The sequence below is a fragment of the Bos indicus genome, chromosome 26 (assembly GCF_029378745.1).
Source record: "Bos indicus isolate NIAB-ARS_2022 breed Sahiwal x Tharparkar chromosome 26, NIAB-ARS_B.indTharparkar_mat_pri_1.0, whole genome shotgun sequence".
Classification (NCBI taxonomy): Eukaryota; Metazoa; Chordata; class Mammalia; order Artiodactyla; family Bovidae; genus Bos; species Bos indicus.
In genome coordinates, this window is record NC_091785.1 from 7,197,790 (window position 1) to 7,215,521 (window position 17,732).

The following is a 17,732-nucleotide window of genomic DNA, read 5'->3' on the forward strand; positions in this document are numbered from 1 at the left end:
AACAGAATGTGTTTATTTTATGTACTGAATCCTGGTCTAGCATCTGTGAGCTTGTAAACCACCAAACCAGGAGCAAAGTAAGACTGCAAGAGGATTAGCACAGTCAGTGTGCCAGAATTCTGATTCGCACACAGTTACTAGGTCGAGTCCCTGAGTGAAGACTGGTCCTGCAATAAACAAAAGTAATTACTATAAGCAGAGGTGGGAGAAAGTGTATTGCTGGGTCAGGAGGTATAACAGAAAACTGCAAACTGCACCATCTGGCCCTGTCTTTCTCTGAAGCTTAGCAAGGGAGGCATATTTGGGGAAAGAAAATGTTACTTTGTGTACTCCTTAGGAAACAGATTTCACAGTTTGCATGTAATGCACACCAGGCCAATGGCTGTGATTTGTCCTGATACTTCAACACTGTTTCTTAATATTTTATTCACCCTTAAAATTACCTTTCATGAATACTAGCTATTAAGAATAGCCATGGTTTTCATTGTACATCAAGAAAATTAACGTACCACCTGTTAATTGTTTTTTAACTCATGTATTTCCCTAATAACAAGTTCTCTAAGTAAAAAAAATTCCTCCTTATTTCTTTTCCCCAATCTCAACCATTAGACGGTATACACAGTCTGGTATCTTTCAAGACTTTTTCCTATGCTTTTAAACGTATATCAAAGTGCATATAAATATTTATTTCTAAATAAAAATAAGATCATATAATACATATTCTTCAACTGACTTATTTTATTTAACAAAATATCTGTGTTCCATTTGTAAATCTTGTTGCTTAGAAAGCAACAGAGGAAATCTCTTTGCAATGAGTGGATTTGAAAAGCAAAATCACAATAGTCTATTTTCATGTATTCATTCAAGAAACATTTCTGAATGACTTGGAGTCAGGCCTGGTAATCGTCACTGACGATACAAAGATGAATAAGACAAAAACCGCATGCAGTTCCATCGGAGAGCCTGCCTTGATGTGGTGATGTTGTGTAGCACACGGTCCACTACAGTAGCCAGTAGCCACACGTGGCGACAGAGACTGAAATGCTGCCAGTGTGACTCAGAAACTAAAATTTAACATATTTACATTAATTTAAATGTAGATACTCACACATAGGGATATAGGTGGGGAAAGTGTCAGACTTCATTTTTGGGGGCTCCAAAATCACTGCAGATGATGACTGAAGCCATGAAATTAAAAGACACTTACTTCTTGGAAGAAAAGTTATGACCAAACTAAATAGCATGTTGAAAAGCAGAGACATGCATGTTGAAAAGCAGAGGTGAGGGAAAAGCCTACAGCTATTACTCATTCATGTCTTTTTTCCTCAGATCTTTTTATGTAAAATGTTGATATTTTGTTCATTATTATTATTATTATTATTTTGCATTCTGACTTTCTGAGATATTGCATTAAAACATTATCTTGAAAATCTGAAAAAAAAAAGAAAAAAGAAAAGCAGAGACATTACTTTTCCAACAAAGGTCCGTCTAGTCAAGGCTATGGTTTTTCCAGTGGTCATGTATGAAGAAAGCTGAGTGCCGAAGAATTGATGCTTTTGAACTGTGGTGTTGGAGAAGACTCTTGAGAGTCCCTTGGACTGCAAGGAGATCCAACCAGTCCATTCTGAAGGAGATCAGCCCTGGGATTTCTTTGGAAGGAATGATGCTAAAGCTGAAACTCCAGTACTTTGGCCACCTCATGCGAAGAGTTGACTCATTGGAAAAGACTCTGATGCTGGGAGGGATTGGGGGCAGGAGGAGAAGGGGATGACAGAGGATGAGATGGCTGGATGGCATCACTGACTCTATGGACGTGAGTCTGACTGAACTCTGGGAGTTGGTGATGGACAGGGAGGCCTGGCGTGCTGCGATTCATGGGGTCGCAAAGAGTCGGACACGACTGAGCGACTGAACTGAACTGAACTGACTCACACGTGGCTAGTAGCCACCACCTGTATAGCACAGGTAGTAGAAAAAAACTGACAAGGGAAGGGTTATGATCTATAGCGATAGGGCAGGGGTACGGGTGGAACACCTTCCATACCCATAATGTTTCTTTCTTTTGAATACAGCTCAATTAGTAAAACTCAGGACCGCTTTCTGCCCTTTTCCTCACTCTGTACCAGAGGAGATGGGGTCATTTATCTGACTGATAAATTTGGAAATAATCTGTATGCTCATCTCAGCCTCTCATCACTTTCAGGTGGGTGGGTGCCCCCCCACAGGGGGCTGGCACTCCACTTCTCCAGGGCAAGAATCTTCTCCACTGCACAGTGAGCTTGCCCCTGTCTGGGCTTCTGTGACAGGACAAGTAAGTCTGCTCAAACAGAGTTCCAGTTGGGAAGCATATTTATCTCTCATTCCTAAGCTACATTCTAGCCTAGAGCTTATTAGTGATACTAATAATATTTCCTCTGGAGAAGGAAATGGAAACCCACTCCAGATTCTTGCCTGGAAAATCCCATGGACAGAGGAGCCTGGCGTGCAATAGTCCATGAGGTCTCAGAGAGTTGAACACAACTGAGAAATTGAGCGCATCGTTTAGTCCATAGTTTAGTGATATTTAGTCCATAGTCCACAGTTGCAATGGCACCCCACTCCAGTACTCTTGCCTGGAAAATCCCATGGACGGAGGAGCCTGGTAGGCTGCAGTCCATGGGGTCGCTAGGAGTCAGACACGGCTGAGCGACTTCGCTTTCACTTTTCACTTTCATGCATGGGAGAAGGAAATGGCAACCCACTCCAGTGTTCTTGCCTGGAGAATCCCAGGGACGGGGGAGCCTGGTGGGCTGCTGTCTCTGGGGTCGCACAGAGTCGGACACGACTGAAGCGACTTAGCAGCAGCAGCTGCAGTTGAGAACGAATGCTTCAAATCTTGTTTTTTAGACCCAAAAGAGCAATTTATTATTTACTAAATGTTAGTAAGATTATTCTCTGGTCTCCCATGGTGTCGGTGGGGCTACCGGCAAGGTGTAATGCCTCCTGCTTATGAGCATTTAATGCCAGTTGCTGGCTGGAGGCACAGCTAGGACTGTCAGCCTCTGTTTTCCCCCACATGAGCCTCTCTACGTGGCTGCCCAGTCTTCTCCATAGCATGGTAGTTGGCCCCTGGGAGTGGGCCAACTTCTTACATGGCAGCCCGCTTCCTGTGATGCAAAGCAGAAGATGTCAAGCTTTCCCAAGGCCCCAGTCCCCTACCATATATGCTGCCTTCAATGAGTTCAAGCAGGTCCCAGGCCGATCCAGGCACAAGGGGAAGGGACCGCACAAAGGTGTGATCCCCAGTAGATATGGTCCATCAGGAGCTTCCAAAACACAGTCTGGCACACACCTCAAACTTCAAGTGTACTGAACTGAGTCCCTGGCATCCTTTTTCTAGTCCTGCTTCTCCCAAACCCAATGCCAACTTCAATCTTTCTGGGTGCTTGGGCCAAACACCTTGGAGTCATCTTTAACTCTTCTATCTCACAGGCCACGATTGCTCTGTCAACAGACTTGACTGATCTACCTTCCAAAAATGCCCAGAATTCAATCATGCCTCATATCTGTGACTATGACTGCCATCTTTTCTTACCCAACCCATGCAGTCATCTCCTAGCCGGGATCTCTGCTCTGGCCAGGCCCCTTCAGTCCCTTCCCCACATAGCAGCCAAGTAATCCCATCAACAATCTGTGCCTGCCTCTCTGTTCACACCCCTGTAGGGCCCTTCTACACATGTACAGTGTCCTACAGAAACTACAATGCACTAATAGTTCCTGTTTGTTTGCTTTTTTCTTTTATTGCTTCACTAACCTCACCTCGCACCTCCCCCTCTCGTTATGTCTGTTCTGTTCACACCACCTTCCTTGATGTTCCTTGAACACCCAGGGGTAGGCCCATCTTAGGCCCTTTGCACAGGCTTTTCTCTCTGCCTGGAAGGTCCCTCCATCCCAGGTATCTCATGACTCTTTCATATCTTTGCCCTAATGTCGCCTTCTTGATGAGATCTTTCTCAAACTTCCCTTTAAATCTGTTTGTCTTCTCTGTACTTGTAACTCTTCTTAATTTTCTATGTAGCACTGACCACCTACATCTGTCAGAGTTCTGGCAGAAGAAACTGCCCCTTGGGAGAGGGAGGTGATCAAAGAAGGATGAATGTTGGGAGAGAGGAATGGATTAGGGGATCAAAGAGGGCTGGTGGTAAATGGCCAGGGAGCAGGATTACTGGATCCTGCTGAGAGCTGAAGCCATGGGACAGATAAGCTCAACAGGAGCAGGAGCTGTAGCTTCTGATAAGGAACTGCTGCTGCTGCTGCTAAGTCGCTTCAGTCATGTCTGACTCTGTGTGACCCCATAGACGGCAGACCACCAGGCTCGCCCATCCCTGGGATTCTCCAGGCAAGAATACTGGAGTGGGTCTGATAAGGAACATCCACTGCCAAACCCCTGCTTGGTTTGGGGAGAACTGAGGGATAAATACCCTGACTTCTCTCTTCTCTACCTTCTAGTCTCCTGATGAAGTTCTCCTTGGCTGAACTCAGCTGGAAGTCGTGAGACAATGGAGTCAATGGAGCCCTTCTATTCAGATCAGCTTCTAGGCAGTGAGAAGGGCCAGGAAGAATGACAAGTTTCAGGTTCATGTTTAACATGTCATTCAGCCATTTATCAATGTTTTCCTCCACCAGAAGGAAGGAACTCTATGAGGGATTTTTATGTTGCTCCCTCTTGTGTCCCTTGCCACTTGAAGAATGCCTAGGTGTTCACTAAATATTTGTCAAATGAACAGTTTACATTATAAGAATACTTCGTCTATCATATAACAAGAAGTCTGAAAATTGAGCAGTTCCAAGGCTGGTCAATTTGTTGGCTCAAAAAGTACTGTGAAAGACCAGGTTCTTTCTCTGTTTCATTTGACTTGTCCTCACTGGAGGGGTCCTTATGGTTCCAGGATGACTGCCACTGCTCCAGTCATCACAGCTGGGTCAGGCGCAGAAAAGGTGAGTTTCTCATCACCACTAGGCTAGGCTAGGCTAAGGTGCTTCAGTTGTGTCCAACTCTGTGCGACCCCATAGACGGCAGCCCACCAGGCTCCCCCGTCCCTGGGATTCTCCAGGCAAGAGCACTGGAGTGGGTTGCCATTTCCTTCTCCAATGCATGAAAGTGAAAAGTGAAAAGTGAAAGTGCAGTCGTTCGGTCGTATCTGACACCTAGTGACCTCATGGACCGCAGCCTACCAGGCTCCTCCGTCCATGGGATTTTCCAGGCAAGAGCACTGGAGTGGGGTGCCACTGCCTTCTCCGCATCTTACCACTACAAAAAGTCTCAGAGCCTCCTAGTGATCATGTCCTTATGTCACCTCTGAGTTGCATACCTGTTCTTAAATGAATATCTGGCGAGATTAAACAACAATTCCAAATGGTTCTTATTAATCAAGCTCATCCACTAGGGCTGAGAAGAAACCATTTAAATGAAATAAAATTCTGGAAGTGGAAAAATGCAAAGAAGGGATTGTGGAGGTGCCCAAGAGGGTATTTAATTCATGGAAAAACCCAAACAGACTCTGAAGGGTCAGGGCTGAGATGTAGATGGAATGAAGAGAAGGGGCTAGTAAAGCTGGGATGGTAGGTTGTAAGAATAGATTCAGAGTCCACAGAATCCACTTCAAAGATCCACTGAGCTGTGGTGAAGGACAGGGAGGCACCTGCCCCGAGTGACAGTATGGTGACCGACTGAACTGAACTGAGGGAGACCTGGGTTTGATCCCTGGGTTGGGAAGATCCCCTGGAGAAGGGAATGGCTATCCACTCCAGTATTCTTTTGGAGAATTCCATGGAGAGAGCCTGGTGGGCTATAGTCCATGGGGCTGCAAAGTCAGACCTGGCTGAGTAACTAAGCACAGCACGATAGATGATCCTCAGTCTCCCAGGTGGCGCTGGTGGTAAAGAATCTGTCTACCAATGGAGCCACAGAAGACTCAGGTTCTATCTCTGGGTCAGGAAGATCCTTGGAAGAGGAAATGACAACCCAGAATACTCCAGTATTCTTGCCAGGATAATTCCATGGACCGAGGAGCCTGATGAGCTACAGTCTACAGGGTTGCTCAGAGTTGGACACAACTCAGCACACATCCATAGACGATCCTAACAGATTTCTGGAGAACGTGCCCCAGTACTTGACCCCCACCTTCTCCCAGAAGCTCTGGCTCTGGTTGAAGCTGGAGTTGAGAGCCAATCAAGAGCTATGGCAAAACGTGACTTCCTCCTTATCTTTGGAGCCATGGCTCATCTCATGGACACTTCACAATAACTGTAGAAGGGGTTATGGTTAAAACTCCTATCGTTTTAGCAAAGCTAAAGAAAATATAGCCTAAGTAACTGTTTCAAGGTCACACCCCTGACAAGAAGTGGAGGGGGACCTTTTCTTTTCACATTTCATGAAAACCTGTAGAGGAGATGGAGGGAAGGTTAGGCCATGCCCTGACCCCATCCATCTCCCTGTCTGTTGCCAGGCAGTTTGGTGTGGGCAATGACCAGGCCCTATTATGTTGCAAAGAAGAGAGGCATCTAAGTCACAAATTGATACACATTGATCTATTGATACACAAATACATCCTTCACAACCTCCTAGTAGAAAGTGATAGAAATTCAACCACGACTGGTAAGTGAGAAGGTACTGAGTCACAAAACAGCATAGTCCAAAGTTAGTGATGTCTGAAGTGGCTGATTCCAGGGGTTAAATCATGGTGCCAGCTGTCCTCTCCTCACAGCTCTGTGTGACCCACGTTAGCTTCTCATGAGGCTCTAGGGCATGCCAAGATCACAGTGGGCTTCCCTCATGTTCCAGACAGCTGGCTCTTTCATAATTCTAATTCTTTTATCCCAGAGAGCAGAAAGTTTGGCAGGGATATCCATAATGTTTTTATTTAACTCATGGATATTATCTAATCACTTTCATATGGTTTTATAACTCCAAACTCACAATTGCTGTATCAATTCTTCTAGGTTACCTGCATAGGCATGCATTGCTCATATTTCTATGCTGCATAAGCTCATAAAATTCAAAGGTCCAGAAAAGAGCCTCTGAGACAGTGGCCAAAGGCAGTCCAAGTTTGGGAAAGATGACATCAATGGTGTCATAATACCAGGACTCTAATGGCCATGTTATCCTGAATCATTCAATTGTGCCTGAGGGGAAGATGATCACGCATGCTGATTCTTCAAGAGTCTCTCTAATTATGTTCATCAAATGCCAGCAATTTCACTGTTTTTTGAAGGTCACTTTGCCATTTTCTTATTTCAAATTAAATCAAAAAAATATACAGAATTTAGAAAGGGAAGTTCAGTTCAGTTCAGTTCAGTCGCTCAGTTGTGTCTGACTCTTTGCGACCCCATGAATCACAGCACGCCAGGCCTCCCTGTCCATCACCAACTCCCGGAGTTCACCCAGACTCACATCCATAGAGTCAGTGATGCCATCCAGCCATCTCATCCTCTGTCCTCCCCTTCTCCCCCTGCCCCCAATACCCCCTAGCATCAGAGTCTTTTCCAATGAGTCAACTCTTCGCATGAGGCAGCCAAAGTACTGAAATTTCCAGCTTTAGCATCATTCCTTCCAAAGAAATCCCAGGGCTGATCTCCTTCAGAATGGACTGGTTGGATCTCCTTGCAGTCCAAGGGACTCTCAAAAGCCTTCTCCAACACCACAGTTCAAAAGCATCAATTCTTCGACACTCGGCCAAAGTACTGAAGTTTCCAGCTTTAGCATCATTCCTTCCAAAGAAATCCCAGGGCTGATCTCCTTCAGAATGGACTGGTTGGATCTCCTTGCAGTCCAAGGGACTCTCAAAAGCCTTCTCCAACACCACAGTTCAAAAGCATCAATTCTTCGACACTCAGCCTGCTTCACAGTCCAACTCTCACATCCATACATGACCACAGGAAAAACCATAGCCTTGACTAGACAGACCTTTGTTGACAAAGTAATGTCTCTGCTTTTCAATATGCTATCTAGGTTGGTCATAACTTTCCTTCCAAGGAGTAAGTGTCTTTTAATTTCATGGCTGCAATCACCATCTGCAGTGATTTTGGAGCCCCAAAAAATAAAGTCTGACACTGTTTCCCCATCTATTTGCCAAGAAGTGATGGGACCGGATGCCATGATCATCTTCTGAATGTTGAGCTTTAAGCCAACTTTTTCACTCTCCACTTTCACTTTCATCAAGAGGCTTTTGAGTTCCTCTTCACTTTCTGTCATAAGGGTGGTGTCATCTGCATATCTGAGGTTATTGATATTTCTCCCGGCAATCTTGATTCCAGCTTGTGTTTCTTCCAGTCCAGCATTTCTCATGATGTACTCTGCATATAAGTTAAATAAGCAGGGTGACAATATACAGCCTTGACATACTCCTTTTCCTATTTGGAACCAGTCTGTTGTTCCATGTCCAGTTCTAACTGTTGCTTCCTGACCTATATATAGGTTTCTCAAGAGGCAGGTCAGGTGTTCTGGTATTCCCATCTCCTTCAGAATTTTCCACAGTTTATTGTGACCCACACAGTCAAAGGCTTTGGCATAGTCAATAAAGCAGAAACAAATGTTTTTCTGGAAGTCTCTTGCTTTTTCCATGATCCAGCGGATGTTGGCAATTTGATCTCTGGTTCCTCTGCCTTTTCTAAAACCAGCTTGCACATCAGAAAGTTCACGGTTCACATATTGCTGAAGCCTGGTTTGGAGAATTTTGAGCATTACTTTACTAGCGTGTGAGATGAGTGCAATTGTGCGGTAGTTTGAGCATTCTTTGGCATTGCCTTTCTTTGGGATTGGAATGAAAACTGACCTTTTCCATCCTGTGGCCACTGCTGAGTTTTCCAGATTTGCTGGCATATTGAGTGCAGCACTTTCACAGCATCATCTTTCAGAAAGGGAAGGAATCCTAGCAATTAGGCAGATTCTTTTATGGGTTTCCATAGTTATGAGGATAAAAGCCAAAGTCCTTAACATAGCCTGTAAGATCATCTATAGTCTGCTCCATGCCATCCTTCTCAGCCTCTTCTCCTTCTCCCCAACTCTTCCGCCCAGCCCTGCTGGCCCTCGTCGGTCCCTTTGTCAACTGTGTCACATCCCTTCCTACCATCAGGAGTAAGCCTGCCATTGCTGTGCACCCACTGCTTCTTGCCTAATTCTTTTTCAGACCTTAGCTTTACCTGACCTGGCATATCCTTCTCCTCTACATCTACACCCACACCCACACCCACATACACAAAATCAGGTCTCCTTCATTGCCCTTTTCTGAGTTTATAGTTATTTATCTACTTATATTTTTGTGATGTTTTCTACCAGATTTTAAGTTCTACTGAAGGCAAGGACTGTGGTTGGTTTTGTTCATTCTAATATCTTCAGAGCTTAACATAGAGCTTGGAACATAATAAGGACTCAAAAAGAATGAGATTGGGTCATTTGTAGAGATGTGGATGGACTTAGACTCTGTCATACAGAGTCAAGTAAGTCAGGAAGATAAAGACAAATATTGTATACTAGCACAGATATGTGGAATCTAGAAAAGCAAGACAGATGAACCTATTTGCAGGGCAGGAATAGAGATGCAGATATAGAAAAGGGCCATGTGGGCACGGGAGTATGGGGAGGGTGGGATGAACTGGGAAATTAGGTTTGACATGAATATACTACCACGTGTAAATAGATAGTGGGAACCTGGTATATAGCACAGGAAGCTCAGCTCGGTGTCTGTGGTAATCTAGATGGGTGGGATGGAGGGAGGGTGGAGGAAGGGGAGGGGATCTAAATATACATATAGCTGATTCACGCTGTTGTATAGCAGAAACTAACACAACAATGTAAAGCAATTAAACCCCAGCAAAAAAACAAAACAAAACAAAAAACCTAATTGGATGAATGAACCTTAATCTCCATCTTCCTAGCACGACACATGGTCAAATCCAACAAAAGGCCTCCACCTCCAACAGCGGTGCTGAGACCAGCTGTCTTGCACTATCTCCCCTGTTAACTCCCCAGTCCAGGCCAAAACTCACATCCTGTGTTTTGTCAGTCCTCCCATCTGGCCTTCCTGCTCTGGCTATTGCCCATCCATCCTATTCCACACCATTCCATCTAGTCTTCTCTTGACGACCAAAATGACCTTTCAAATAGCAAATCAACTGAAATCACTTTCCTGTCAAAAACTTCCAATGGCTCCCTGCTACAATCAGCATCCTTAGCAAATTACTACACTCTGTAAAGTTCTCTGTATTGTGGCCCCTACCTCTCCATCCTCATCCCCTCCCACTCACCCTTGTTCATTGTTTCAGAAATGCTGGCTCTCTCTCTGTGCTTTCTCTCTGTGCTTTCTCTCTGTGCTTATCAGATTGGACCCATCCTCAGAAGTCTACATCAGTATACTCCATCTAGAATATTCCCCCTCAGGGTGTTGGTCATTATCTTATTCTCATCAGCGAGGTCTCAATAAGGCCTTTCCTTACCACTCTTATAATGTGCCCTCTACAGGAATGAAGATTCCTGTTCTATCCTATGTATGTCCTTCTTTTACACTTTTTATTTTAGAAAGTTCTCTAAAGTTGTGATATTGTGCTTTGCTGCAATGAAAAGGCCACTGGACACTTCAGTGATTACTTGATGTAAACCACAGCTACAAACCACAGCACAATGGAGCCTCTGCTGAGAAAGTCTTCTATCACAACCTTCATGATTTGAAACTTTTCTTATTTGCTGGAACCCTCTCCCTCTGTCACCTGCTGCTCAGAGGATTAAGAAAACTTCACATTATATCCATTCTTTGACTTAGAACAATGCCTAACACACAACAGGCATTCAACGTATAATTTAGACAAAGGATAGATTTGGTCCAAACTCCTATATTTTGAATGAGAAAGCTGGGTTATAAGTCATAGATTATAGGATGGATAGAGAAGGGTAATTGACAATATGTCTAAATATAAGCTAGATATCCCCCAAAGCTAATAACTTAGAATAAATATTTCCAAAACTTGTGAATTAGGAAAAGCTAATCTTCTTTTTGCCACTAGAAAAAAAATGAATATAGATTTTATTATTGATATGGATGTGTGGATTCTCAGAATTTAACATTAATATGTAAATATCCACTTAGACTTTTCAAAATTCTGTACATTATGCTGACACTTGGCAGAAGGCTTAGTACAACACTGGATACAGCACTTTGAGGCCTTGGGAGTTATTTCTTGGTGAATGTATGATTCATTTTCACTTTTCAGATAAGACTTATAGCTATTGATGTCAAACATGTACTTTTTGGGGGGTTTCCCTGGTGGCTCAGACGATAAAGAATTTGATGCAATTCAGGAAACCTGGGTTTGATCCCTGGGTTGTGAAGGTCCCTTGGAGAAGGGAATGGCTACCCATTCCAGTGTTCTTGCCTGGAGAATTCCATGGACAGAGGAGCGTGGCAGGCTACAGTCCATGGGATCGCAAAAAGTCAGACACGACTGAGTGACTGACACCTTTACTTTTCACACCTGTGATTTAACTAGTGTTTTATTTTCAGCTCTCAACTCTAACATAATCTTTAACTGAAGTTCATTTAATATAAACTAATATAAATAAAGGACAAAAATGGTATGGACCTATCAGGAACAGAAATTATTAAGAAGTGGCAAGAATACACAGAAGAACTGTACAAAAAAGATCTTCATGACCCAGATAATCATGATGGTGTGATCACTCACCTAGAGCCAGAGGTCCTGGAATGTGAAGTCAAGTGGGCCTTAGGAAGCATCACTATGAACAAAGCTAGTGGAGGTGATGGAATTCCAGTTGAGCTATTTCAAATCTAAAAAGATGATCCTGTTATAGTGTTGTACTCCATATGCTGGCAAATTTGGGAAACTCAGCAGTGGCCACAGGACTGGAAAAGGTCAGTTTTCATTCCAATCCCAAAGAAAGGCAATGCCAAAGAATGCTCAAACTACCACACAATTGCACTCATCTCACATGCTAGTAAAGTAATGCTCAAAATTCTCCAAGCCAGGCTTCAGCAATATGGGAACCGTGAACTTCCAGATGTTCAAGCTGGTTTTGGAAAAGGCAGTGGAACCAAAGATCAAATTGCCAACATCCATTGGATCATTGAAAAAGCAAGAGAGTTTCAGAAAAACATCTATTTCTGCTTTATTGACTATGCCAAAGGCCTGGACTGTGTGGATCACAATAAACTGTGGAAAATTCTGAAGGAGATGGGAATACCAGACCACCTAACCTGCCTCTTGAGAAATTTGTATGCAGGTCAGGAAGCAACAGTTAGAACTGGACATGAAACAGCAGACTGGTTCCAAATAGGAAAAGGAGAACGTCAAGGCTGTATATTGTCACCCTGCTTATTTAACTTATATGCAGAGTACATCATGAGAAACGCTGGCCTAGAGGAAGCACAAGCTGGAGTCAAGACTGCTGCGAGAAATGTCAATAACCTCAGATATGCAGAACACCACCCTTATGGCAGAAAACAAAGAAGAACTAAAGAGCCTCTTAATTAAAGTGAAAAAGCAGAGTGAAAATGTTGCCTTAAAGTTCAACATTCAGAAAACGAAGATCATGGCATCCGGTCCCACCACTTCATGGCAAGATTTGGAAACAGTGGAAACTGGCTGACTTTGTTTTTTCTGGGCTCCAAATTCACTGCAGATGGTGCCTGCAGCCATGAAATTACAAGACACTTACTCCTTGGAAGGAAAGTTATGACCAACCTAGACAGCATATTAAAAAGCAGAGACATGACTTTGTCACCAAAGGTCTGTCTAGTCAAGACTATGATTTTTCCAGTAGTCATGCATGGATGTGAGAGTTGAACTATAAAGAAAGCTGAGCGCTGAAGAATTGATGCTTTTGAACTGTGGTATTGGAGAAGACTCTTGAGAATCCCTTGGACTGCAAGGAGATCCAACCAGTCAATCCTAAAGGAGATCAGTCCTGGGTGTTCATTGGAAGGACTGATGTTGAAGCTGAAACTCCAATACTTTGTCCACCTGATGCCAATAGCTGACTCATTGGAAAAGACCCTGATGCTGGGAAGGATTAGGGGCAGGAGGAGAAGGGGACGACAGAGGATGAGATGATTGGATGGCATCACCGACTCAATGGACATGGATTTGGGTGGACTCCAGGAGTTGGTGATGGACAGGGAGGCCTTGTGTGATGTGGTTCATAGGGTCGCAAAGAGTTGGACCTTGGATTCTGGTGGTTTGGAATCTGAGGTCTTATGTAAAATCTATTGTAGAACCAGTGATCACACTTGTAAACCACAGGTTTTTGCCTTCTTTTTCTTAGCCTGTGATCATCAATGATTTCATCAAATGAAGTCATCAGTGATTTCATCAAAGAACTAGTCCTCTACTAACAACCGACAAGAATATTTCCAGTGCATATCAGTCAGTTCAGTTCAGTCACTCAGTCATGTCTGACTCTTTGTGACCCCATGGACTGCAGCACGCCAGGCCTCCCTGTCCATAACCAACTCCCAGAGTTTATCCAGACTCATGTCCATTGAGTCAGTAATGTCATCCATCCATCTTATCGTCTGTCATCCCCTTCTCCTCCTGCCTTCAATCTTTCCCAGCATCAGGGTCTTTTCTAATGAGTTAGTTTTTTGCATCAGGTGGCCAAAGTATTGGAATTTCAGCTTCAACATCAGTCCTTCCAATGAACATTCAGGACTGATCTCCTTTAGGATGGACTGGTTGGCTCTCCTTGCAGTCCAAGGGACTCTCAAGAGTCTTCTCCAACACCACAGTTCAAAAGCATCAATTCTTTGGCACTCAGCTTTCTTTATAGTTCAACTCTCACATCCATGGCATAGAGGTTAAAAGTGTCTGCCTGCAATGCGGGAGACCTGGGTTTGATCCCTGGGTCAGGAAGGTCCCCTGGAGAAGGAAATGGCAACCCACTCCAGTATTCTTGCCTAGAGAATCCCATGGATGGAGGAGCTTGGTGGGCTGCATTCCACCGGGTCGCAAAGAGTTGGACACGACTGAGTGACTTCACTCACATCCATACACGACTACTGGAAAAACCATAGCCTTGACTAGACAGACCTTTGTTGACAAAGTAATGTCTCTGCTTTTTAATATGCTGTCTAGGTTAGTCATGACTTTCCTTTCAAGAAGTAAATGTCATTCAATTTCATGGGTGCAGTGCATATACATTGTCATAAATGGGCCATTTCCCTTTTACGGAACATTAACTGTCAAGGCGACTTGTTCTGTTATGAAGTGTTTTCTTAGATAATATCTAAGCTCATTAAGGCAAAATTTTTTTTGTACCCTCCTTCTTATCCTTTAGAGATAAATGTCTTATATCACCACTCACAAATTAACCAGAACAGCAAAAGAACAAATCAAAGCATGAAACACTTTTTATAACCATTTCCATTCCTCAAACCACCACTACCCTGTTACCATCCAACTGGACATCTGGGGCACACATTTCTCTACCATACATTTTTTTTTCCTATTTCAATACCACACCTCACTTTACATTCAGGATAGTTTCTTACTTTACTTCTAAAACTTCCCCCCCATTTCTTGGGCTGAACAACAACTTTACTCCAAGGCTTCTCAAACTAACCTTTAAAAGCTCCCTTATCAACCCTTAAGTTTGCATTCATATGGAATCTAGGAAAACGGTATTGACGAACCTATTTGCAGAGAAGGAATGGAGCTGTAGATGCAGAGAACAGAGCTGTAGACACGGTGGGGGAGGAAAGAGTGGGGCAAATGGAGAAAGCAGCACCGACTACGCCCACTAGCGAGTGGAAAACAGACGGCTGATGAGAAGCTGCTATACAACACGGGAAGCCCAGCCTGGCACTGTGTGATCACCTAGAGGGATGGGGTTGGGGGCGGGTAGGAAGGCTCAAGAGGGAGATGATACGTGTATAATTACAGCTTATTTGCATTATTGTACAGCAGAAGCCAACACAACATTGAAAAGCAGTTTTCGGGAGGGGGAGGATGATTTGGGAGAATGGCATTAAAACATGTACAATATCATATAAGAAACGAATCGCCAGTCCAGGTTCGATGCAGGATACAGGAAGCTTGGGGCTGGTGCACTGGGATGACCCAGAGGGATGGTACGGGGAGGGAGGTGGGAGGGGGGTTCAGGATGGGGAACACGTGCACACCCGTGGAGGATGCATGTTGATGTATGGCAAAACCAATACAATATTGTAAAGTAAAAAAATAATAATAATTAAAAAAAATTAAAAAAAAAAAATCCTGAACTTTGGGTCCAGATGAGAGATACCCTAACAAGGATTAACTTCATCCAGCATCATTAATTTGTGTCTTCTATAAATAAGACAATACACTTAACACTGAGGCCTCAAAGATACACAAGACACAGTTTCTAACCTGACAGGTAGCACAGCACTGTGGTTAAACAGATAGGTACTAGAGCCACACTGCCTGGTTACAATCCCAGAGCTGGAACACTGAACAAAGTCACTTACCTTCCTGTGCAGCTTCCTTCTCTGCAAAGTAAAAATCACACCTCCATAAGCAGACTGTTGTAAGGATTAAATGAGTTAATAGTTACTAACTGCAGGGCCTGCCACACTGTAAACACCAGATACCTGCAAATATTATTTTCAGGGAAACTTGATGTAAAAAGACAGAATTGTATACAGGTAATTTATCATACATAATACACAGCTTTCCCCAGACCAGTAGTGATTCCCTGCTGGATGGCAAAGAAGGGCTTTTCAAGCAGAGGGAACAGTATTTTAAAAGTCACAGAGAAGTGAGTATAGGCAGTTAACACAGAGAACAGTAAAGTCAGACGACTGAACCTTAAACTCAACTGGGTTGAAGTGTATTTATCCTTATCAGGTCATTTTCTAACTCTAATACCATTAATCCAGTAACCCTCAAACTCCCTGAACAACCTGAATTTTCCTGTGTGCTTTTTTTTTTAAATCATTGTCTTCTATCTCAAAAAATCAAAACAGTAAACCTCATTCCCAACCTGATTTTGCATTCTAATTCACAGCTTTTATTGTTTACTTGCTAAGTTGTGTCTGACTCTTCTGCAACCCATGGGCACCAGGCTCTTCGGTCCATGGGGTTTTCCAGGCAGGAAATACTGGAGTGGGTTGCCATTTCCTTCTCCAAATTCAGAGATATCCCTAATTAAATCTCTAGAAGGAATACAGGAATAGATCCTAAAGTGTCAAAACTGGAGGTGTAGCAAACACAAGCACACACTTTGCCTTCCTGCACATTTCACCAGGACAAGCAACATGCTGGCCCAGCAAGGTGCCTGTGGGAAGGAAGGACGATGCCAGGATTCCCATCATCAGAGTCATCATCCACCCAAGGGACATCATTCCACTGAGGGTCAGAACGCCAGACTCACAGAGCCCCCCGAGTCCCCAGACACCTTAGTAAAATCCATATACAGGCAGAAAATATGTTTTTTAAAATCAAACCCAGCGATCTAAGACTTCTGGATAGAGAACCTGCCTATCGTTGGTCCTCAAGGCACTAAGCCTGAGGACCAAAGCTATTTAAGAAACAAAGAGCTGAAGTCTCAAGCAGAAGTCTGTGCCACCTCCACCACTGAGGAGCTGTGTCTATGCAGCAGCTGCTCCTTGGCACATTCTGTGATGTTACAACAGCCCTGAGGAAACAGGCCTCACTTGTCTGTCAAACTGTTTATTAAATGCTTTCACCTTGAACTTGGCCTTTTGTGGCTCCATGATTCCTTCTAACTACTAGGCACTTAAGCTCTGTCCTTGATGGCACTATCAGGACCTTGTCTCTACTGAGGTACCCACTTGTACTTGAAACCCAGGGATTGCTTTATAAGTCAGCCTGACCCCCCCGGACAGGATAGATATTGTAGGATCAGCTTAGCATTGTCTTCTCCTGAGGACACCCTGACTTACAAATCAGCCTTGCTTTACCTAAGTTGTGGGGCTAATTCTCACTAGCTTCCACACTAATGAAAAGAAAAAGATCAGCATAAAATCCCTAGGAGCAAGAAGTCCTAGGACTGTGTGACTTACCTTAAAAAAATTCATTTATGACTTGTAGTGGAATGTATCAAGCCAATAGGCTGGATGGGAGTTGAAATTAACAGTCTCTGCATGGGCCTAGATGTAGCTTCTTAAAGGAACTAATGGGATTGTCACCATGATAAACAGGAATTATTGGCAGCTTTGCATCCTCAAGGGTTCCAAAAGACCAAGGACAGCCATAATTCCATCTGCTGTGTCCCTTGCTCAATGCAACTCATTAAAAATATCATGAAATCTCTTTAGCGGATTATAAGCAGCTTTGTTTTAATGGAATAGACAATATCAAATGCATCACACATAGTAAAGAAAAACATTTTACAAAAGTTTTGTCTGTGTATGAATACATATGTGCATACTAGGCCCCAGTAAATTGTGTATTCCTTACTACACAAACACTATTTTGATAATGTAAGTATTTTTCTTTCTTTACGAAAGTCATGATAGATATCTTCAGAGTGGGTAGATCATTATTTCCATATGAGCTAACTTTTACCAGTTTTACTATCCTTAATAAAAACACTAATATTGTGGGTTTTTTTTTCATTTTTGAATTATTTCACTTTTGTAAAGGTGTATAGAAGTTGAACTAAAAAGCCTCTTGATGAAAGTGAAAGTGGAGAGTGAAAAAGTTGGCTTAAAGCTCAACATTCAGAAAATGAAGATCATGGC

General features: G+C 43.3%; 1 protein-coding gene across 4 annotated transcripts in view; it reads right to left on the reverse strand.

The window, feature by feature from the left end:
- Positions 1-17,732, reverse strand: part of PRKG1 (protein kinase cGMP-dependent 1) — a 1,416,234-nt gene that overhangs the window by 254,639 nt on the left and 1,143,863 nt on the right. The gene's annotated exons all lie outside the window — the stretch shown is intronic.